This window comes from Macrobrachium nipponense, chromosome 2 (genome assembly GCF_015104395.2).
Source record: "Macrobrachium nipponense isolate FS-2020 chromosome 2, ASM1510439v2, whole genome shotgun sequence".
NCBI classification, from domain to species: Eukaryota; Metazoa; Arthropoda; class Malacostraca; order Decapoda; family Palaemonidae; genus Macrobrachium; species Macrobrachium nipponense.
The window spans coordinates 92,254,987-92,279,394 of record NC_087201.1 but is presented as its reverse complement, the minus strand read 5'-3'; the positions used below and the strand labels follow the sequence as shown (position 1 = coordinate 92,279,394).

The following is a 24,408-nucleotide window of genomic DNA, read 5'->3' as shown; positions in this document are numbered from 1 at the left end:
ATGGCTGCAAGCGTTCAAGGGTCAGGTTTGATCTTTCCGTCTGTTACTAAATACCCCAGTTAATTAATGCTTCTGACTTTCAAGTCACACTTGCTGTGGTTTAGAGTCAGATTGTATTTCTCAGCCAGCTTCAAGAATCTCCTCAAATTTTGGTCATGCTCCTTTTCTGTCTCTCCACACACAGTTACATTGTCTACATAAGCAAATGTACCACTTACTTTTTCTCTCTTAGGAATTTCGTCAAGTACTCGCTGAAAAGCTGCTACTCCATTTTCACTCCAAATGGAATACGATTGAATTCATAAAGTTTGCCCCCAGCTTCAAAGGCTGTCTATGGTCTTGCTCTTCTCGTGTGGCAACCTTATGATATTCACTTTTCAGATCTAATGTACTAAACACCCTGTACTGTGCAATGTTGTCCACCATCTCATCAATATTTGGCAAAGGATAAGCATCAAGCTCAGTGAATCAGTTTATAGTTCAAGAATAGTCTATAACCATCCTCCTTTTCTGATTCTTGCCTGATGTCACCAGCACTTGAGCCTCCAAGGAGAATTACTGGCCTTATTATTCCCTTTGACATCATATGCTCAGTCTCAGCTTCAATAAACTTCTAGTCACTCAAGGAATATGATCTTGACTTAATAGCAACTTGTCCTGCTCTCTGACATCAGGTTCTTGAAAAGGAAGGAGATCACACCTTAACAACAGAGTGAACATATCTTCAAGGGCGGCCTTTTTTCCTCCAAAATCCATCTCCAGAGCAGAATGTTTCCCTAGAAAGTCATGTCCTAATATCACATCACTACAAAATCTTGGTAACACCTTGAGTTCAACACCCTGCAACTCCAAATCCACGTTACACTGACCTAAAATGTTTCAAGGAAACATTTCCATGATCTGGACATAGTGTGCTTTGGTCTGCTACATTATGAAACACAAAGTTTTCAGAACCCAGTATCAATAACAGCACTGACAGAACCCCCATTTAGCTTAAGAAGCCTCACAGATTTTTCGAGACACTTGGGAGCAGCTCCTACTATGGAAGCTAACATCGCAGCAGAATGCTTAGGGACAGTAGAGCTGCTCGCCTGTTTCTTACACTTCAAACACACTGCTTCTCTAGCAGGACACTGACTTCGGGGATGTTGGTTTGTACCCCACAAAAAAACAAAAACATCGAGCACCAGAAGCAGAAACAGAATCAGTTATTTTCACTCCACCCAATTCCTCCTCTCAAGTCCCTGCTGACACAGCAGCATTGGTAGGTTCTGCTGAAGCAGGAGGCTGAATGCTTCTTCTGGGCCATTTCTGGAGTGCGGGCCTGTTCATAAGCACTATTAAAGTTCAAAGTTATGTTTTCTAACAGGCTTTGGCATTTTGCACCATGATCAGACCATTTATGAAAGCATCCCGAACATAGCTATCACACTCTTCCTCTGCAGCAACAGCTTTGAATTGACAGTCCTTAGCAAGGAGTTTTCAGTGCTTGAAGAAACTGGTCGAGGGACTCACGTGTTCTGCCTGTGAATGGCAAGCAAATGCCTGGCAAATATATCTGTGGGCTCAGCAACAGTTTGCCTTTTAAGAAAAAATAAGATTTTTGTCATATATCTCTATATATGAAAACATAAAAAATGGTTTAAAAATTTGAAACCAGAATATGTTTTTTATACATGTAGACTTATTATTAATGGATTTGTCATTAGCCTGCTCTCTCACTGGTCCATAACCTGCCTTTTGAAGGTCAGAAAAGGCCTCTCTTGGCAGGAGATATAAATTTTCTGTCTTGTTTTACCATTATAAATTCCCATTTAGGCTTTAGTAAAACCTTATTGTGTGTATCCTTGAGGTATAAACATTTTCTCAACTTGTTTTCAGAGAATTGTGTTGGCATGTCGGTTTTTTAAATATAGCTTTAGAGCATTGTAGACTAAAATAAAAATATCTTGCAGGTCTTCAGAGGTCCACAAGAAGGAGGCTTCTTGCATAGCATGGCATCCCACATCATGAGGCTTATTTGCAAGTGGTGGTTCAGATGGATCAATCCTCTTTTGGCATGTTGGGTAAGAAGCACAAGCCAATGGTCATTAAATGATGTTAAAAATTATAGTATAAGGAATTGGTGGGAGTATTGTTTAAAGATTAGAAGTACTTTTTGACGTCAGGAAGCTGGGCATTACATACTGTAGTCAGACACAAATGTATTGCATAATATTTACTTAGATAATTAATTTTAAAATAGCACTAGTCAAAACATCAAAGAATAAGCACTTTACAAATACGTACTAATAATTTTAGTGTTTATACAAGTCAAAACCTATTTCTGGGCTCAGCTCGTGTCGGCCTATGAAAGTAATCCTTAATATCATCTTTCTAGGTAAAATATCCTAAAATTACCAGAGAAAAAACAAAATTAAGAAAAAGTCAGTAAGACTGACTCGCTCACTCTTAAAAAGAAGTGTCGGTATGAAATAGGGGCGAGTGTGGAACACTACCACGAGACAAACACCAATTAGAACTTCCTATCAGAATCCCCCTAAGAGAGAGCCGATACCAACGGGCGATGCAGCCTCTACTACTACTACTAGAGGACGCCACGGACAGCAGCGCCCCTAGCGGTCATCCTTAATTTTTTAGCGCCAGCATCTTGACGCTGTTTTCCCTCGTGCTATTATTATTCTGGATTTATCTCGTTTTCTACGATGGAACGTTCAGCAATTGCCACGGCTAAGTTAAGTAACTCATAAGTAATATTTTATCATAGTTTTATCTTCCGGGTACCAGTATTTTCCTTTTTATAGGTCATATACGGTTCCCCGGTTGTCTCGTGGCGGCCATGCTGCCTCGTAAGAATTCCCGGTCCTCCATACTGGACTTCTTATACTTATGGGCTTATTTTTCACGTTCATTGTTTTACATCGAGTTTTAGCTAGTTTAGCCCTCTTACCATTCTCTTAGCTTGGTATTTAGGGCTATCATTATTTTATTCTGGCCCAGCATCCCGGCTCTTGCTCTACATCGGCTATCGCTGGCTCCGAGTAGGCTACTGTTTCTTGGAATAGTTGCCTCCTCCTGGGCTTCTTTCTCTTTTCCTAAAAGTGTCTCTTCCACCTTTCGATGTATTTTATTATTATTTAGGGTGTTAGGCTAGCCTAGGTGCTTGTTCCATGTATTGGTACAGCTTGGTTCACGTGGCCCTACCACGGTTGTGGTGATCGCGGCCTAGGCCACTAGTGGTCACGTGTTCCATAGCACCTCACCCTGCCCCTTCCCTCCCTCTCTGATGTAGGGAGGAGCTGGGGGACCCCTGGGTTGTCATAACACCTCATAGCCTTCTCTCTCATTCCGGAGGTGCCGGGGGGTTCCACCAGCAGGGGGTTTAGGGCGACCACTATGAGGTACCGGGTCTCCATACGGGTAGTTGGTGAGGTGGGGAGGAGTAGGCCATCCCTTCCCCCTTTCCTCGCTCCCGCCGTGTTTCACCGGGACCTCCTTCCCCCCCATACCCATTACTCAGCCACCTCCCTTACGATACGAAAGGAGCCTTCCGTCGCAGCCGGGGCCCCTTTGGTTATAGGTTATTGGCTCCACTAGCGGGTAGGGTGGGTACTATGGATGTCGTTTGCTTGCCTACTATATCCTTATATCTCTCTCCCCCGCTACCGGAAGGGAGCTTACCCTTACCTACGCACTCTTCTAGTAGACGGGTGGAGAGAAGTTGGTTTTGATGTTGTTACTGTACTATGTTAAGGATATATACCCTAATTTAAGATATTTTGCAATGAATTGTGTTTTATATTATTATTATGTTATCAACCATCCCCGCCATTTTACGTTGTGGTTTCCTTTACCACCACTCCTAGTTGGTTGATTCTTGTGCCTCCGCCACTGGCGGAGCCATAGCCTTTCTTCCAACATGGTTACCACACGTATTTTAGCAGGGCTCTGGTTTCATCTAACTTTATCGCTCCGGCACCAGCGGAGCATATGTTAGGCTGTAAGTGGTTTACTCTGTACTCATGTACGTTTCCACTTACAGGCTACCACTGTCAGGTCCTCGCTTGCAATGCGACGCTGCATGACCCCTGCGGACACGATGAGTGCAGGTCTCACGCCCCTTGTGCCACCCTGTTCAACGAGTCCATCGTCTGGCATCCCGAGGCCTGCACCATTTGCTACGACCTGGTCGGTCAGCTGGTTGATGGGGTAAGACCATTATAAGACTTTTATCAATTTACTAACACTTTTAGTTCGTAAGTTTGTTAACCCTGTCCGCAATTGGTAGCTAATTCAGCCTTTCTTTCAGGCTAGCGGTGTGAGGGAAGTCGCCCTCGCCACTCTGAAAGCGTGGGTAGGCGGCTTTGGAAAGAACGCCGCCAAGGGCCAGCCCTACATACTGGATAAAAAGCTGGCCATCCAGATCTTCCCTGCGGGCAAGTCGACGGGCTACAGTCGACCCTTGTCCGTCGCCGCCGTAATAGCCGCCATCCAGCAAGATCTCCAGCAGTCGTGGGGCTCGTAGCCGCCCAGGAGCCAGTCCCGGACGTCGCCGGCCTGGACTGAAACCTCGGCCGCCATGGCGGTAGTGAGTGAGGATTTGTTGGTTGAGGTAGGTTTGTCGGGCGCCCAAGGTCTTTCCTTTGGGCGCTCCTGGATCTTCTCCTGTCCCCTCTTCTTCCGCAATCTTTCAAGGCTTTTCCGGGATCTGATCCCTAGCCGAACTCCCGCTCTCTCTGTACCCCTAAGGAGAAGGAGAAAGAGAGAACCGAAGACTCTGTCTAAGTCGACTTCTAGAAAGTCGTCTTCGTCTTCTTCGGCTAGGAAGTCATCGACTTCTTACGCCGACGCGGTGAAGGCTAAGCCAAGCTCTTCCCAGTCGAAGAGCTCTAGAGGCAAGGCTTCGAAGGAGAAAAGCTCGCGCTACCTCCGAGTCGTTGCCTTCTCCCGCCTCCGTTGCCACCCTCTCCGGCTTATTGCCGGCCAGGGGGTAGCCAAAGCACCAGCTCCTGCGTTCCTTCTCCTGTCTCACCAGGAATGATGGAGCAGGTAGGAGTGATGGTTGGTTCTCAAATCTCAGCTTGGGGAACCCGCTTTGAGCAGATGTTCACCACAATTGTCGAGCACTCTGTCTCAAAACTGGACAGACCGTCCAGGAACTCTCGAATAGAGTAAGAGAGACTGAGGATCGGATGACTGGGCTATCCACAGGCTCCTCCCCCAGTATCCCTGCTTCTAGCACGGGATCCTCCAACTCCCGTCTTACGACTCTCTGCCAGCTTTCTCTATGGAGAATCCATGGAGAGTAGCGGCCTAACGCTCCCTTTAAGGACGGGATGATTTCCATCCCGGAGTTTGGCACTCGAAGGATTGAGGACTTCGAGTTCTATCCTCCGGGTCTGTCACAGCCTTTCATCGGGTATGCTAGGCTGACACCAACGGCTCTTACAAGGGAGGACAAGATCTCGAAGGAGTCTGTCCTCTACAGTAGAGACCACGCCCAAACGGGAATGGGTTCACTGCCTTGAGGACTGGGATTGTACGAATACTAAACTCCAGGCCTATAAGAGCCCCTTCACTATTTTCGCCACGGAAGAGGAGTCTCTCTTCCGTTTGCACACGAAATGGTGGAGAAAGGCTCTTCAGGCAGTCCTCAAGGATGAGCCCCTTCCGCAGTTGAGAGAGTCGGAGTCCACTTCTCCACTCTTTCCCGCCTTCGAGAGTTATGGGAAAACCTGCCTGCTACTTTCACGCAGGGTAAACTCAAGCCGGACTGCGCTATGACCGTTCGGTGAGAAGTTGCCTAGGCTGCCGGACTCCCTAATCCAGGCAGAGTTCGATGCGCGGACTAGGTTTGGCAGGTCCCTTAACTCTATCATAGTCACGGAAATGGCTGCGCTGTCTTATGCGAACGAACCGGCTATTTAAGATCTTAGCGAAATCACAATTTCACACGGTTCTGCTAGACGCTTTTGACTTCTTCCAAGCCAGGAAGAACTGTCGGAAGCATGTTCTTCAAGAGTGTACTATCAGGCACGAGCCTAATAGACTCTTGACTGCCAGCATGTGGGGAGCGGATCTCTTCCCAGAGTCAGCAGTGAACGAAGTTCATCACGAAGCTGCTAGACTCAACCAGAGCCTTAGAGCTAGGTGGGGGCATTTCCTCTAAGAGGAAACAGGAATCCGTTCCTACTGCTGGCAAGAAACCAAAGAAGGCTGGTAGGAGGTTTCCAGCCATACAAAAAACTCCAACCTCAGCAGCAGTTTGTGCAGGCGGTCCCAGTCACCCCAACCAAGGTAAGGAACAACCTGCTACAGCTAAACAACTCAGCCTTTCCTCCCTGGTGCCCCACAATCCCAGCCTTCGACCTCCTATGCCATCTCGCCTGCCTTTAACCCTGCTTATGAGGTTCAAGGCTACTCTCAATCGAGGGGTAGGGCGAGAGGTTACTTTCGTCATCCGTGGCGCAGGAAGGGGCGCAAGGAGTAAACAGTTCAGAGGAGGGCGTGGTGGCCAACCCGCCCATCAGCAATGAGGCTCTCCAGGTAGGAGGGAGGCTGTTCCTCTTTCCGCCACAGGTGGGGGTTCAGCAGTTGGGCACAGAGCATAGTGTCCAAAGGATAGGCTGGAGCTGGATCCAAGATCCTCCTCCAATCAAATCATTCCATCAGGTACCGTCAAAGGAATTGATAGATTACGCGGAAGAACTCCTTCAGAAAGGAGCTATTGCGAGAGTCAAGCATCTAAAATTTCAAGGTCGCTTATTCAGCGTTCCAAAGAAAGGCTCAACAAAAAGAAGGGTAATCTTAGACTTGTCAAAGCTAAACTCTTTCATTCGCTGCGACAAGTTCAAGATGCTTACCCTCTCGCAAGTAAGGACCTTACTGCCGCGTGGAGCCGTCACATGCTCCATCGATCTTACAGACGCATACTATCATATCCCTATAGCCAGGCACTTCCGCCCATTCCTAGGATTCAGGCTAGGAAATCAGACATTCTCATTCAAAGTGATGCCCTTCGGTCTGAATGTAGCCCCCCAGGGTATTCACAAAGATAGCAGAAGTGGTTGTACAACAATTGAGAGCTCAGGGAATCATGGTAGCGGCATACCTCGACGATTGGTTTAATCTGGGGCACCAACAGTCGAGGAATGTCTCAAAGCTACCAAAAAGGTAGTTCACTTTCTGGAACATCTGGGGTTCCAGATAAACAAAACGAAATCCAGACTTGTTCCAAACGGTAATCTCGTTTTCAGTGGCGGGGAATCCAGTGGGATTTGTCCTCCCACAATCTATCAATTCCAGTAGCCAAACGGAAGGAAATAGCAAAATCTGTCAGGCAATTTCTCAGTGCAAACAAACGTCAAGAAGAAACCAGGAGAGAATCCTAGGGTCTCTTCAGTTTGCTTCAGTAACAGATATCCTTCTCAAAGTAAGGTTAAAAGATATAAATCGAATTTGGCGGTCAAAAGCAAACTCCAAATATCGAAGACAAGTTGTCAGTGATCCTCCCACAGATCCTCCGCAACCAACTACGGCCTTGGTCAAGAGTACAGAACCTAGCCAAGAAAGTACCCCTTCAATATCCCCTCCCAATGTTAACCATTCACACGGACGCATCCCTGTCCGGTTGGGGGGGATACTCTCAGTTCAAACAGGTTCAGGGGACTTGGTCAGTTCAATTTCGCCAGCTCCACATAAACGTGTTGGAAGCAATGGCAGTATTTCTTACTCTAAAGAGACTTCTTCCCCCGAAAAAGTCTCATCTAAGGCTAGTTTTGGACAGTGCAGTAGTAGTTCATTGCATCAACAGAGGAGGGTCCAAATCCAAGCATGTGAACCATGTCATGATAGCCATCTTTGCATTAGCAAAACAAACCACATGGCATCTGTCTGCCACTCACCTGGCAGGAGTAAGAAATGTGATAGCGGACGCCCTGTCCCGGTCAGTCCCTCTGGAATCAGAGTGGTCTCTGGACGTCGGGTCATTCCAGTGGGTAGGCCGGAGAGTCCCAGGTCTCCAAGTGGACCTCTTCGCCTCACAAGCGAACCACAAGCTTCTTTGCTATGTGGCCCCCAACCTGGACCCTCTGGCTTATGCCACGGACGCCCTGTCGTTGGATTGGAATCAATGGAGGAGAATTTATGTTTTTCCTCCAGTGAATCTTCTCCTGAAAGTCCTAGACAAACTAAGGTCTTTCAAAGGGATAGTAGCTCTGATTGCACCGGACTGGCCAAGAGCAACTGGTATCCACTTCTCTTGGAATTGGGTCTCCGACCTCAACGGATCCCCAATCCCAAACTATCACAATCAGTACAAATGAGGACTGTGTTCGCTTCCTCAGGAACTCTCCAGACCCTAACTTTATGGACTTCATGAAGTTTGCGGCTAATAAAGATGCTAACATTGATCCACAGAATATTCTCTTCCTGGAATCAGATAAGAGGGAGTCAACCATCAGACAATATGACTCAGCTGTTAAGAAATTAGCATTTTTCTTGAGAGAATCGAACACTACAACCATGACAGTTAATTTGGCTATATCCTTTTTCAGATCTTTATTTGAAAAAGGTTTAGCAGCTAGCACGATTACCACTCACAAGTCGGCTTTGAAGAAAATCTTTCAAGTAGGTTTTCAGATAGATTTAACTGAATCTTATTTCACATCTATCCCTAAAGCCTGTGCTAGACTTAGACCTTCTCAGAGGCCTACTACAGTTTCATGGTTCTTGAATGATGTTCTCAAACTAGCTTCAGATACTGACAACTCATCTTGTACATTCATAATGCTCCTGAGGAAGACTCTATTCTTATTAAGCCTAGCCTCAGAGCAAGAATTTCAGAACTGTCGGCTCTATCCAGAGATGCGGGTCATGTGGAATTCCTCCCATCAGGAGAAGTTCTACTTGCTCCGGATCGTAGCTTTTTAGCCAAAATGAAGATCCTCTTGCAAGGTGGGCTCCTTGGAAGGTTATCCCACTTCCACAGGATCCTTCTCTCTGCCAGTATCAACCCTTAGAGCCTTTCTATCTCGTACTTCTTCTAGATCCTCGGGTGCTCTCTTCATGAGAGAAAAAGGTGGTACTTTGTCAGTTAAAGGTATTAGACAACAAATCCTTTACTTCATTAAACAAGCCAACCCTGAGTCATTCACCCAAAAGCACATGATATTCAGGGGAGTAGCCACCTCTATTAACTATTTCCAACATATGAACTTTGAGGATCTTAGGAAGTATACTGGATGGAAATCCCCGACAGTCTTTAAACGGCATTATTTAAAGTCCTTGGAATCTTTAAAGTTTTCAGCAGTAGCAGCGGGAAACATAGTTTCCCCTGATACTGCTTAGTAGTTGTAGTATTGATCCAGGTCTCCTTTCTACCTACTTCAACCAACATGCCTCAACCTATCACCAGGCTACTCATCATCATAGCCTTGCCGTTGTGTGGTTATAGTGGTTTGTCCCTTATTTTTTTGCTAGGGACACCACATTGGTACTGATATGTACTCCAGTGGTCCCAACCTTATTTTTTTATGCTAGGTTAGGGCCACAATATGTTTGTATAAATTTTCCATTTAAACTTGTGATAACTTCAGTCACAATGTGTTTGTATATATTTGAATTACTTGTTTTATTTGTATTAATGATGGATTTGAGTGTACCTACCCTTATTTTTATGCTAGGGTAGGACACATGTATGTATATAATTGTACCTATATATTCTAAATAAGTAAATTCAAACTATTTCTTTGTTTTACATGCATATTATGTCATTGTTACTACCATTTAAGTACTTTAAGTTTACTAACATTCTGTTATTGTTTACCATAGTTAGTTTAAGTACTTATTTTGTATGCTGTATTTGATTTACTTATATTATATCCATCATTTTAACATGTTTTTCATTTTTTTTTTTTTTTCCTTTTCCCATCTTGTCTGTTTCTCTGGTACTCTTTCATAGGCCGACACGAGCTGAGCCCAGAAAAGGGATTTTGACGAAGGAAAAATCTATTTCTGGGTGATTGGCTCGTGTCGCCCTATGAAACCCATCCCCTTTTTATGGTTTGCTTTCCCCCCCTTGCAGGACAAGATGTAATTATATGTTAATTAAGGATGACCGCTAGGGGCGCTGCTGTCCGTGGCGTCCTCTAGTAGTAGGTAGTAGAGGCTGCATCGCCCGTTGGTATCGGCTCTCTCTTAGGGGGATTCTGATAGGAAGTTCTAATTGGTGTTTGTCTCGTGGTAGTGTTCCACACTCGCCCCTATTTCATACCGACACTTCTTTTTAAGAGTGAGCGAGTCAGTCTTACTGACTTTTTTCTTAATTTTGTTTTTTCTCTGGTAATTTTAGGATATTTTACCTAGAAAGATGATATTAAGGATTACTTTCATAGGGCGACACGAGCCAATCACCCAGAAATAGATTTTTTCCTTCGTCAAAATCCCTTTTTTTTGTAGTTATAACACCTGATATTAGTAAGATTTTAAAATGTCTAAAATGGTCACCCTATAGTACTGTGAGCTGCAGAAAATTTAAACAATTTTCTTCATTTGTTAATGATGCCATCGCACATTTCCAGTCGGGGTATTAAAAACCGAGTTGCAGAACCCATACATGTTGATGCATTTAAAAAATTTTGTTTGTAGATGAAAATGCAATTATCAATGCTTCCATTAATGAAGCTCCACCATGAATTAAGCTAGTAATAGGATATAGGTTGAAATGTTCATACCACTACTATTCTTGAAAATCAGTCTTATTAGTGTGGTAATTATATACATAGACTGAAATTATCCTCTTTACTTCCTTTTCACTGAAGACATTTACATCATTGACAAAGGTACCTCTGAAAAATCAAGTTTTACAAGTTACATGAAGTTGCATATGTAGAATGCAAAGTACACAAAAATAAATTGGTAGTATAAGTCAAAATTATAAGTCTGTTGTTTTCCACTTTTTTTGTTACTTGACATATTTCATATACTTCACATGTGAGGCCGAAGTTGACAGTAGGATAAAAGCTGCGTGGGGAAAGTGGAGAGAGGTAGCTTAGCTGGAGTAGTATGTGATAAGAATATGCCAATCAAGCTAAAGTCAAGATCTATACATAGTTCAGTGATAAGACCAGTGTAAATATATGGATCTGAAAACTGGACTCTAAGAAGAAAAGAGGAAGTAAAGCTTGAGAGAGCAGAGATAAGAATGCTGAGGTGGATTATGGGAATATCACTGCTTGCGAGATTGGAAAGTGTTGAAATAAGAAGGGGGGCAGTCTTAGTAAAGATTACATGAGGTGGGATAAGAGAGTCATGATTGAGATGGTTTGGGCATATGTTGAGGATGGATGATGAGGAGGGAGTGAAGAGGGTTTGGGAGGAACCTGTTAGAAGAAGAAGATTGAGAGGGAGACAGAGAATGAGATAGAGATAAAGTGAAAAAAGATATGGAGAAAAGAGGTTTGGTGGAGGATGATACCTTTGATAGAAGGCAGTGGAGAAGGCTAGCAGGCAACCTATCCCTTAATGTAGGGATATGGTAAGGAAGAAGATATATATCACATATACATACAAACTTAACATCTCGATGTTTGGCTTATCAGTGAACAGTTCCCTTTCTCCTCCTTCCACCTTTGAGATGCAATTTATTTTTCTTGACCCTGTGATTGTTTCCCTACTTTTTTTTTCTGCTTCACTGCAATTTTTCCTTATCATTTCAGCCATTACTATGTATGAATCTTAACTTCCAACCTACCAATTTTGACCTATCTTCCACTTTTAAGGACAGATTACTAAGGCTGTTGGTGATTAACTCACTGCCTAAACTTTGGGTGATCCTACATCCCCAACTAAGTTTATACGACTTAGGTACAAAAGTCTTCATTCCTAATTGTTCACATCCATATGAGTCACTTTCTGACAGAATAGTAGATATATTATTTGGTTCTAGTAAAGCAACAATTTGGTCATAAAATTATGCAGATACTATTTTGTGTAGAACTAAAGCATTGATATGTTAAAGGTGTCCGATTTTCTGTGATTAAGTGTAAGATGCATTTTTATTCAATAACAATTCTTTTAAACTGAAAATGTGGTAGGGAGATATCTTTCAGTAACTGGAAGAGTAAGATTATAAACTTTTTAATCAGTCTGCCTTCTGAGTATCTTAAAGTAGATATGCTGTATTAAAGTAGTGGTTTGTATCGGGGGAAATAAATTAGTGCAATTTTTAGGTCATGGTTGTACCCCAGACAATACCTTCAAGGCTAAACATTGTCACCAAGTATTAGGCAGTATTAGAGCTGTTGCTTTATGTCCAAATTTCTATTAATTTCCAGGAATTCATACAGGTAATTTTCTCCATATTTTCTAGTTTTGAATTTAGTGTTGTTATATAAATAAAGACAGCTATCATTCCATGAAGTTGGTAATTTCTAGTACCTCTCCCTGTTTATTCTTACAGAAATGACAAGGAAGTAGGTGCCATTGAATCTGCTCATGATGGTATTATATGGGACTTAGCTTGGCATCCTCTTGGTCACATTCTGTGTTCAGGGTCCAATGACCATACGTCAAAGTTTTGGACGAGAAATCGACCTGGGGACAAGATGAGAGACAAATACAACTTGAATACTCTTCCAGCAGGGTTAGCTGATGACTCCATGGATATCGGTGGAGTTTAATACACACAAAAATTTATTTATGTACTAAACATTACTCAATTTTTAACCTTAACAGTTACAAAAAATAAAAATACTACAGAAATGAAGAGAGGTGTCATCCATTGCTTGGTGTTGCTTATGGCTATTAAGTTTTTTGGTGTTTGTTTACTAAAATATCCATAATTTTAATCTACTTCCTGATCAAAGTTGTGATCTGTTTATCGTTTGCTGTTCTTTGCAGATGATATTCCAGTTACCTCCAATATTGAAACACAAGGTGCTATTCCTGGCATGGGCCCTGACGACAAAGTTGAGGAAGCTGATTCTAATGCACCAGAAACGATACCTGGTCTAGACTTTGAGAACACTGGCTTTGACAGGTAAGGGTAAATTTTATGGCTCTGTTGATAAAAGAAAACTAAAAACATTGCTCTTGATATTTTGGGACACTTGTGATTAATTAGTATAGGTTTTCTAGGAAATGCAGCATGAAAGTTTATGAAGTCTATAGTCTCAACAAAGGCAAAATTTTGATAGTATCTTACATTATGAAAGTTTTTAACAAAAATTTTGAAGATTTTGTGTGGTACAGTAAACATTTAAAATAAGTCACTACAGGATTTCTGAGCTGATACAGCTTAGTTGAGCAACAACTTTCAACTTTTTGTTGTTACTTGTTAATTTTTGAGTACAGTTTTAACTGTATGTAGATTTCCTTGTGTGTACAGTAGCTTTACAGATTTTCTGTCCCAAACCTACCCTTCTCCCAGTAAATACCTTATCAAAATTGTTATTTCTTGCCGGGGGATTTTTCCTTATGAACAGTAAATTCTTGAAGTAAAATATTTAAGAAAATTTAATTTTTGCACCTAAGAAATATTTTCAACAATTGAACAGTCTTAAAATGTATGAAAAAACATGCAGTGAAGCATTATAATTACTTAATTTATATTAGAGCATTGGGGAGCATTTATTTTGTGTTGCTATGTATTGCATATCCCAAAATATTCATTTACAAAATTCAGTTGTAATTCTTTCCATTTTTTCAGATTTACAAAAAAGACTCCATATGCCAAGCCTATCCCAAAGACTTTCCAAGCTGCATGGAATGCTGCTGGTGGCTTGGAAGAGGAAATTGAAGAGGACAATAACATTGTAAGTAACTGTTTTGGAAAATGGCTGCTTAAGTAATCTGGTGTAGGAATAAATCTTACTTTAATAAAAAAAAAAAATGACCTTTACATGATCACAGGGTTATTTACACTGGACTGGAGACTTACAAATAAAACTTATTTCACCTCTCTGGGAATTGAGGGATGCAAGGTTATTTGAACAAAGACTAAACTAGAGCCTTTCAAGAGTTATTCGTTTCATACTCAGTAGATTGGCTAACTAAGACTGGAACCAGAGGGATCTCTTGCATTTCTGAGAGTTGGCGATACTCTTAAGTGAGGCACAAATTCTATTCTTTCCACTCTTGCTATGTTTGGATTATCAATTCATGCTATCTCCAGCACATTCTTTCATTGTTATTTCCTTTCTCTCTCTAAAAACAGACAGTCTGCTGCTAACACTTCAAGCACTTTGGTTTTTTGCTTTCCCATTCAGCTTATCAGGATTATCAGTCGTTTGTGTCAGCTGTGGCCTACGTAATGTTCTGGATCCTTCGTACACTGATTTCTCTGGTATTTTTTTTCTTTCGCCTTATGCCACTGCAGTTACCTTTTTTTTCAGTATTGCCCAAGTTGATGTGTCAATATCTACTGTCCCAGTTGTTCAACTTCCTTCGGAACCTTGTTCAGAGGCCTAGGTTAGAAAGCATAGTTATCCCTAGCACCACTTGCCCTGCCCTGCCTACCCCTGGAACTCCTGAATGGCCCTCCAAGAAAGAGCATTGGCATTCTTTAATAGACAACTGAGGAGCCCATATATTCAAGGGCTCCTTCCAAATTATTCCAGATATTCTTTTGTCTAGCAAGCCCTGCTATTTCTTCAAACAGTGTAGCTCCACAGAAAAATAAGACAGTGGTCATTTTCCTATTCATACTGTTAACCTTTCAATTGTAAATGAGCATCCTGACCAGAAAACTACTACAGTATTATCTACTTAATATGTATACCTACAGAGGTGGTTTACCAGCATCGTGTTGAAATCACCTACATCATACATACTGCTATATTTACTTATCTTTCTTGTACTCTCAACCTGATTAGAAAAAAAGATAATGTTTAGTGTTTTTTTTTTTTCCTTACAGACGAGCTGGGTAATAACTGACAGCAATGAATTAGGTTTGCCTACCTGCAAACATCGATGGTGATTATATGTTTTACAGATGAAGGAGATGAGTTGCCTCCAGGGTCTGTGCCTTTGGAAGACATTAAGGCTAATTCCATTCTTACTCTGGTTTCCTTATTCCTCTTGGTAAGTATAATGTGTTTTTCAAGGTTTGACTCTTTGTGCAAACTATTTTTGTATAGGGCATATATGTCTTTGTGTGACAGAATTAATAGGATAGATTTCTTGCAAGAAAATTTATTTTATTTCAGTTTAATCTTTTAGTTCAAGTGAAATATCAATCTTCTTTTTGTTTAAGCAAAGAAATGTAAATTTTTTTTAACAGTAATATATGTATTAGAGGGAGTAATTTTGTACTCTTAATGACTATTGAACAAAAGTTTTCAAGTCTAAATGTGCCTTTGTTAACCTGATCAAATGCTTAATGCTTTACTGGATGGTGGTTACTCCTTTACATATTTTGCTGTAATCTAGAGAGTAGTAGTAACAAATCCCTGTGGCCTACATGGTTTGTTGCTTGAATAGAGTTCTCTTTGCCTTCCACGAATGCAATGAATCTGGACATGTCTCACCCTGTTTAATCCCAGAAGGTTGAGTTTTTAGGTACTCACTTATCTATTATCTCACGGACTCAGTTTTCTGAATACCAGAATTCTACGAAACAACTGACCAGTATTTCAGAATCTAAGACCTATATGAATATCATAGAGTCAGACTTCTGGGTTCTACACAATGTCATAGTTCATTGCGTCTGAGTAAGATCAAGATCTGTTCTTCTAACAAACCAATTCATCCACTCATGTAGATTTGTTATCATTCCTCTCCCCCTTGCTAAAGAGAGTTATCGCGCGGACGTAAGGAAAAATGTGTTTTTTTTTCATAAATTCACCATAAATCGAAATATTGTGCTAGAGACTTCCAATTTGTTGCAAAATGAAGGTAAATGATTGAATATTACCAGAATATAAGAGTTTTGTTTAGCTTATAATTGCATTTTTGACCATTTCAGTAGAGTCAAAGTTGACCAAGGTTGAAATTTTGGCACATCATTATTTATGAAAATATTTCAAAACTGATAAAAGCTACAACCATGGGTTGTTTTTAGTTATATTGTGCATGAAATTGTGCACATTTCCACATATAAATCTTTATGTAACGGCTGATTTAAAATGGGGTGCAAAACATTACTACATTCGGACGAAAAAAATTTATGATTTTTTCGGAAGTTACCGCGCGATGTAAAGAAAAAGTTTTTTTCAAAAATTCACCATAAATCGAGATATTGTGCTAGAGACTTCCAATTTGTTGCAAAATGAAGGTAAATGATTGAATATTACTAAAATATTAGAGTTTTAGCTGACAATTGCGTTTTTTTCGACCATTTCGGTAGAGTCAAAGTTGACCGAAGGTTGAAATTTTGGCACTTATCGTTATTTATATAAAATTATTTCAAAACTGATGAAAGCTACAACCATGGTTAGTTTTTAGTTGTATTTTACATGACATTACGCACATTTTTCATATATAATACTCCATGTAACGGCTAATATAAAATGGTGCAAAAATTATGTCAAAGTGACGAAATAATTACCGAGATGTTTCGCTCATGTTTTTAGTGCGAGAAGAAAGAAATTCGCATTTGCGCGCCTGGGTAACGATTGTAAACAAAACAACGCCTTGATCCGTGAGCTCCCAGCATCCCCCAAGGTGTGTGATTCAAAAGTTTTCGCCTGGTAGGCCTATAAGTATTTTTCCGCGAATTTTTAAGAAAACTTTTTATATCGACGTACCATACGTCCAATCGGCACCCAACAGACAATTTATGTCGACGTATAATACGTCCAATCGACGTTTAAGGGTTAATCTGCTCAGTGTTCCTGTAAAAACTAAGATACACTAAATTTTCCAATTATCCGGACGATATCATAGGAAAACCTCAGGGGAATATCCTATGATGATATATTCTATTCAGACACATCCTAATTATCCTCCAGTCCAAGGAATTAAACTGTTAACAGGACATGGCTCATTTTTTTTTTTCACAAGTAGTGTTACTTTCCAACCACGAAACACCCTATGCGGTGATCTGTTACAATATATGGGCATATGTTCAATATGCTACCTTCCAAAAGGAAATCCTATATTGCCAGAAACCACCATGGTGCTAATCTCGAGTAACCTAGCCAAGAATTGTACCCAACTTCGCTTCACCCCACCTCACTCTTGAAGAATGGAACTAAACTAAACCACAACCATTAGCTAGTCCGAGCCAGCACATGCATGCCCAAACTAGTTAGTTGGGACAGCCTAATCTAAGAACTACTACTCAGATTAACTATGATAGTAGCAGTAGACTCAGACTGGCTGGAATAGGCTACGAATTTAACCACTTGTTAGGCTAAAAACCTACTTATGTAAGAGGCAAAGCGTTTGGTCTATAAAACAAGGGAATTCTTCTTACCTGTAAAGGTTTGAAGTTTTCTGGGGTCAACCCGAAGTATGTTAACCCTTAAACGCCTATTGGACGTATTTTACGTCGAGATAAATTGTCTTTTGGGTGCCTACCGGACGTAATTTACGTCTACATAAAATAGTTTTTTTTTTAAAATTTGCGGAAAATACTTATAGGCCTACCATTCAAAAACTTTTGAATCACGCGCCTTAGGGGATGCTGGGAGTTCACGGATCAAGGTGTTGTTTTTGTTTACAATCGTTCCGCAGGCGAGAATTTCTTTCTTATCGCACTAAAAGTATCAGTGACACATCTCAGAAATTATTTCGTCACTTCGACATAATTTTTGCACCATTTTGAATTAGCCGTTACATGGAGTATTAGATATGAAAATGTGCGCATTTTCATGTAGAATACAACAAAAAAAATACTCATGATTTGTAGCTTTTATCATTTTTTGAAATATTTTCATATAAATAACGATAAGTGCCAAATTTCAACCTTCGGTCACTTTGACTCTACCGAAATGGTCGAAAAACGCAATTGTAAGCTAAAACTCTTATATTCTAGTAATATTCAATCATTTACCTTCATTTTGCAACAAATTGGAAGTCTCTAGCACTAGCACAATATTTCGATTTATGGTGAATTTATGAAAAAAACTTTTTCCTTAAGTCCGCGTGGTAACTCTTCCGAAAAAATCATGCATGCGATTGTCGTAATGTTTGTACCATTTTAAATTAGCCGTTACATAAAGCTTTATATATGGAAATGTGCGCAATTTTATGCACAAAACAACTAAAAACAACCCATGGTTGTAGCTTTTATCAGTTTTGAAATATTTTCAAATAAATAACGATAATTGCCAAAATTTCAAACTTCGGTCAACTTTGACTCAACTGAAATGGTCAAAAAACGCAATTGTAAGCTAAAAATCTTATATTCTAGTAATATTCAAGCATTTACCTTCATTTTACAACAAATTCGAAGTCCCCAGCACAATATTTTGATTTATCGTGAATTTATGAAAAAAAAAAAAATTTCCTTACGTCCGCGCGGTAACTCTTCCGAAAAAATCATACGTGCAATTGTTGTAATGTTTGCACCATTTTAAATTAGCCGTTACATAAAGTTTTATATATGAAAATGTGCGCAATTTCATGTAGAATACAACTAAAAATAATTGAAGTTAATAGCTTTTCTAATTTTCGAAATATTTGCATATAAATCGATAAAATAGAAAAAAAAAACCACGTTTCGTTTTGGGTCAAACTTTGACTCTACCGAAAAATGGTCGAAAAAAAGCAACAATTGTAAGCTAAAATTCTTTGTCTAGTAATATTCAGTCATTTATCTTCATTTGAAACAAATTTGAAGTCTCTACACAATATTTAGATTTATGGTGAATTTAAAAAAAAACTTTCCTTCCCTCCGCGCTGATTCTCCTCCGCAAATCTCCGAAATGCGTACGTCGCATTCTCGGAATATTTGCTCCGTTTCATATTAGGCTTTTCATAGAGTTTTATATATGAAAATGTGCGCAATTTCATGTAGAATAAAAAAAAATAATTGAAGGTTGTAACTTTCCTCATTTTAGAAATATTTGCATATATAAAAAATTTGACATTCGGTCAACTTTAACTTATCCGAAATGGTCAAAAACTGCAATTGTAAGCTGAAACTCTTACAGTATATTAATATTCAATCATTTATCTTCATTTTGAAACAAATTGGAAGTCTCTAGAAAAATATTTAGATTTATGGTGAATTTTGAAAAAAACATTTTTTTTACATCCGCACGTTACAATTCATGCATCATTTTGTGATAATATGTTCTCTGTGTTGCTTTGATCGTTTTACAATGTGTTATATACCAAAATTATTAACTCTTTGCTTTCAACCGTTTTGCTCGCAGCACGATTTGAATACAATTATTTTGAAATTTTGTTTTCGCGCTATCATATATCGCATTATTTATATATGATAATGATATTTTTTTCATTTCTGATGGTTGCATACTAAACTTCAGGCAATGATAAAAAAGGAGCCAAAAATGAACACTTAATCTTGAAAACTAAGCTCGCTGTGATTTTTTGAAAAAAGTATTTTTTCCGCTTTGGTGCTCACTCTGAGACCCCCTAGGCATACGGGAGACAATTTTTATTATACCCCTTAGGCGTTTAAGGGTTAATTCCCACCATGCAAGCTGTATTTGATTACTAAGAGGACTCCATAGCCTTCAAGCAACCCGTGCATTTATGTGTTGTAAACAAAACAGACTTCCACATGACTTGAACAAGGTAATTCATACGACATCTCCGTATCCTTTTTCAATCCAAACACCATGTCACTCCCCAGAGGAAGCATACTGGCAGGTGTCTCCGTGCTCCCCGAAAGGTTATTGAATTGACGAATCAAATCAATCACCTCCGCATACGGAGCCAGAAACTCTTGGTTTTCTCCTTCCTCCAGTTCTAACGTACTGTGTTCAGCCACAGTAGACGTTAGCTCACTCCTAGAGTCCATGGAAAAAGTTTGTAATAGCATTGGCGTATGTGTCAAGTTCATCTAAATTGGCAACACTGCGCCCTTATGAACGATTCCTACGCCCGTCACTGTTTACACAGTTGCCACCTACGACCGTCTAAGTTTGCAACATTGCGCCCTTGACGAAACTATTCATAAACCCAGCACTGTTTACACAGTTGCCTCCTACGACCGTCCTGATCCTTCTGGGCATTGTATTCCTTACGACCACCACATCATTTACGATCGTCATATTCATATGACCTTCATTTCCTCATGGGCTTCATAGTACTCATGTCTATTATAGCCCTGATGGTCGTCATGCTTCCAAAGCCCTTCATAGCTCTCAAGGGCGTCATGGATCTACGGCCATTACAGCTCTACAGCTGTTATAGCTAGCTCTACAGCCGACATGGTTATCACAACCTAGGCTACCACTAGACTGTTGACAACCTAAACGGCAACCGTCTAAAGTTGACTGAGATAAAGTACTGCCTAAGCTTTCTTATTCAAAACTTAACTGGAGCACACAGCAGCACAGCCGCTTATCCTACGAGAAAATTCATATTTCTCCATAAGTGTGTGCTCCCGAAATGAAAGCGTAATATAATGATGCCACCGAAGACAAATAGAGGTTGGCAGCAGTAGGCTGTGACGTCATGACTACCGCCATTTTGAAAGTGGTTTTGGCTATAATGTCATCACACTTGATGGAAGTGTGAGGCTGTTGATGGTACTCGTGCAGCCAAGATTAAGAGACCCAACCTGTTGTGGCATTTCTGCTTAAAAGGATGTGACAGTCCTGGCTCGAAGATGAAGAAATTATCCTTCTCCTCTTGGCACGAGGATCAGTCACGAAGTCCCTGATTCTAGCCTTCTCCAACTCTTCACAGCCACACTAGACTAAGATTCCAACATTCACTTGTTTGACAATTACAACTACTTCTTGTACTTTCATATAATAGGGATGTAACAGTCCTGGCTCAAAGATGGAGAAGAAACTTCTCCTCTTGGCTGGAGGATCAGCTACGAAGTCCCTATTCTTCCAGAATTGGCAGGAGAACGCACTGGCGTCAAAGCCAGTCACCTAAGCTTGTAGACGCCTAAGCGGAAGGATCCAGAGAAAAGACGCGTCTTTTCCATTATGTGAATGTTATATCTCCTAACACTTGTAATTTCTCTCAAAAACAATGTGCGTTAAAAATCTCCAAATCCAAAAGCATAGTTGTAAAGTACTCTTGTACCTCGAAGTGAAAATGGAAGCATGTCTCCGTGTAGGCCGCAGCTGTGAAGTGACGTCATGGCAGGCGCCATGTTTATGACGTCACTGAGCATCTCGAATACGAAGTCAGCACTCTACAAGAAGTGTAAGGCTATTGTTGATATTCTCGTAGGCATATCAACCTGACATAAAGGCTGCCATGTTGCACAATCTTCTTCTTTACAGATGGCGACTCATCCGACCGCCATTCAGTGCACATCAGGATTAAAAGGGGACATCCATCCATCCCGTGAGACCCTGGATGGCAGCTTGACGTTATATAGCCAACCAACTGTCCTTCTTGGGTTGGTTGTCCTGATAAGCCTAACGCACACCTACATCATCTCTGCCCACGTATCTGGAACGAAAACAAGATGGCAATGCCCACCTCTCCCCGCAGGGAACGGAGCACAATTAGTCATAATTACTTCGCAAAGCACATCCTGATACATCCAAGCTTTGGATTTACAGGCAATCCATATGAATATGTGATATTCCAAAGCACAGGCAACGAATTAACTGTACCTTAAGAGTTTCTGCACCTATGACTTGCTACACGATGGGTACCTCGATGTTGAAATCGTCGAAGAAATATCTGGGCGTTTATCTGCTTCTTGTGATATCCAGGAAGTTTCGAAGCATGAGAAGGCTTCATGTTCACATGCCCGGGAATTCCAAAATGAACAACAAATTCAAAACAAACAGGGGGCAAACTAAAATGGCTTTAAAATGACGGAGGTAAAGCACATCCTCTCTTAAAGGCGGTAAGGAAATAACTAACAGGGTCACGAGTTAAAGCGGGGTATGTGGGTGGCTCCACATGTCTCGTGACCAAGCACAGATGCCAATAACGTAGTCCCTTGCATACACAATTATTTAAACTTTAATCGGTTTCCAGCTGGCGCTGAGTATTTATCCTAATGTTAAGACCTCAGGTTTGTTTCCGTATATGAACAAATACAACATTGCCTTTATAACAGCCAACTGTTTTGATAATCAGTAGCCTGACATTTTTGAGAATCTAGTGGATCATACTCTTGATCTTCAGAGGTTGAGCTCTGCCTTAATGAATTGTCATCATATAAATCTCCACTTTCCTGATTTGTTAATATTTGGTTCAAGAAACATTTACTCCTCTTCTGGATGATAGCAATTACTCTATTTGATATTTTTCTTAGTCATGCTAATACTTTTCTGAATGTTTAAATAATTTAAATGACAAATCCCTGTTTTTTGTGGTATAAGTGGTTTCCATAGCAATTTTCCCCAAAAAATATGCCTCCTTGAGATGGCTGCCTAGTGAATATATATTCATAGATCCATTTGCTGGTTCTTAGGTGTCCTGCTTTCTTAAAAGCACAGGCACAAGTGAAAATATAGTGACCTCCCTGCTTGAGTGGCAGGAGTGCCAGAGGGTATAAGTGCTATGTATATGTGGAACACACATATTAAGGTGGCTTTGTAAATTAAAAAATAAAAATGTTTAATGGTGGTTCCTCTTGGCTCTGCTACTGTATTATTTTATTTTCGCTGACTTGTTCTGGTGTCAGGTTAATATAAAACTAATTTTAGAACAATCCTGATTACTTTAACCCAGTGTCAATGATAACTTATACTATCATTGGTAAAGAAATAATCACTATACTTGCTTATTCAAGTACTACGTATCTGAATATACTTATTGTAAAATCGTTTCTTTAGAGTTTGCCTTTGATTTTGCTATCATAACATTGCATATTAGATTGGAATTATACGGCAATTTGTTTTTACTCAATTTGCATTTGTTTTGTATATTTAAATTTAAATTCAGTCACAATTTTTCTATGTGGATTTCAGTTGGAAGGCTTGAATTTTTAAATGAGATTTATTTTTTATATATTTATTTTCAGAATTTGTATCAGGTGATGTTATATGGAAAGCCTTTACAACAATGGAAGAGGAAGATTTATTTCAGAGGTTACCAAGGATCCAGAATTTGCAAAGAAACTTATTAAAGAAAAGCACATGCTGCTTAACCCTAATGCTAGGTATGTTTACAAAACCTCTTGTTCTTTCATCGTTAGATCTTTGTTGCTTACAATTTTTATATGTACGTAAGTAAGCATTTTAATTGCATTACATATTTTTATAATAAAATATTTCGTTCAACATGTACTTAAGTAAATATTTGCATTGCATTATATATTTTTTTATAATAAAATAATTCTTTTAATGGTTCATTGCAGTATGGAAGATCCCAGTACCTGAGAAGAGGCCAAATTCTTTTGAAACAAACAACCAAACTTTCACTGGTGCCCAGAATATCATGAACACCAATAATAATATGACTAATAATAACAATGTGAATGTCAATGTTAACAACAACAGTGGTAACTTCCAAAACCAAGGTAATTACCATGATGGGCCACCACCCAATTTTGGAAACAACAACTATTCTGGTGGCTCTCGGAATTTCAATAATCATCCAAGAGGAAACTTCAGAGGTCATAATGACAGGGGTTATAATCGAGGAGGTCCAAGGGGTAATTGGCAAGCAAGGGGCGGAGGTTCCAGGAATGATCACGGGCCTGGAATGGGAGGACCAAGATATAATGAAGAATCATATGAGGAGAACTATGACAATGACTGGGGTTACAATGACCAGGGTGATCCTGATAATGGTATAAACAATGACGAAGTGCGGATGAGTTATGATGAGAAAGGACGAGGCCGAGGCAGAGGCAGAGGCAGAGGTAGAGGCAGAGGCGGTTTTAAAGACTTCAGCAACAAATATGATGATGGTGAAGGAGATAGCAGACCAAACCAGTGGCATCCAAGAGGAGGCCAAGATGAGGATTATGAAGATGAGAGAGACAGGGGTGGAGACTGGAATCAAGATATAATTACTCTTGGGGAAGGAAAGGAAATTATAACAACTACAATAACAATAACAAAATGAGTAATCAAAACAGTGGTTGGAAACAATGAGGACAGTGGTTATGAGAGTCGTTCATCCAACTCTTGGAGGGGAAGAGGTAGAGGCTTCAAAGGAGATTATCAGAGAGGTGGAAGAGGTGGGAGAGGAGATATCAAAGGGGGGGAAAGGGGGAGGGGGAGGGGAGATTTCCAGCGCAACAGAAGTAGAGGTGGCCCCGTCAGGGGTAGAGGTAGAGGTGAAGGAAGTGGCTGGGATTATTAGTATATTTTATTTAACCTCCATCATCAGTTCATTAAA

The 24,408-nt window shown here is 40.3% G+C and overlaps 1 pseudogene; it reads left to right on the top strand.

The window, feature by feature from the left end:
• LOC135221575 (uncharacterized) lies at positions 1-24,132 on the top strand (annotated as a pseudogene).
• Positions 24,133-24,408: the final 276 nt, after the last annotated feature.